Source organism: Arachis hypogaea, chromosome 19 (genome assembly GCF_003086295.3).
Source record: "Arachis hypogaea cultivar Tifrunner chromosome 19, arahy.Tifrunner.gnm2.J5K5, whole genome shotgun sequence".
NCBI classification, from domain to species: Eukaryota; Viridiplantae; Streptophyta; class Magnoliopsida; order Fabales; family Fabaceae; genus Arachis; species Arachis hypogaea.
In genome coordinates, this window is record NC_092054.1 from 111191195 (window position 1) to 111192204 (window position 1010).

Below are 1010 nucleotides of genomic sequence, written 5' to 3' on the forward strand. Positions count from 1 at the left end.
GCTCCAAATTCATCAAGGTCAATGGACATCGCTTGAAGCTGTATCATGGTGAGAAGATAAAGCACAACAAGGAGCTAGAGATCTTCCTCTTGGAGGACCCACCAGCAGAAGAAGATTGAGCTTGTGGACCGTCCAACTTAAGGACATAAAAGCAAAGTGCTAGGTGGGAGACAACCCACCATGGTATGATCGTCTCTTTTCATTCCTAGTTTTATTTTATATTGATTTTCATAGTATTCCTTCATAAGTCCTGCATAACCATCTGCATTCTGCATTCTACATTCTGCATTAAAAAAAATGGTGTGCAACGCACAGGCGTCGCTGACGCGTACGCGTCATGTGTGAATATGCACCATCAAGAATTTGAACAGAGAGTTGGGCAGGAGTGGCGCTAGAAGTGTGCTTTGCGCACAAGCAAGTCCGCACGTACGCGTCCCTCACGCATACGCGTCGCTTGCACTTTCAGCAGCCTACGCTTAAACGTCCCTGACACGTACGCGTGACCCTTGAAATCGGCGTAAATAGGAGTTTGGACAGAGAGTTGTGTTGGTGTAGGGCTGGAACTGTGCTAGCAGCACAAACCCTATCACGCGTACGCGTCCTAGACGTGTGCGCGTCATCTTCGCTCCATGGCCATCCACGCGTGCGCGTATCTGACACGCACGCGTCGTGTGTATTTTTGGCCCCCATGCATAACAACCCGAGAGTTGAGCGTGCGCGGGGCTGCCTTCGCGCGAGTAGCATAATCCACTATCACGCGTATGCATCACTTAAAACTTACGCAACTCACGCGTACGTGTGCTATACACGTACGCATCGCATGCGACGCACAATTAAACCAGTTCAACGCCTGATTTTAATTCTTTCTCCCCCAATCCTAATTCTTTCTTCCTTATTCTTTCCTATTATCTACTACTTTCTTCTTCCCTTCCTCATCTTCTCCATCAGGTTCTTTTCTTTTCTCCCTCTACTTTTTCGTTCTTCTTTTCAATTATTGCTTTTAATTACTC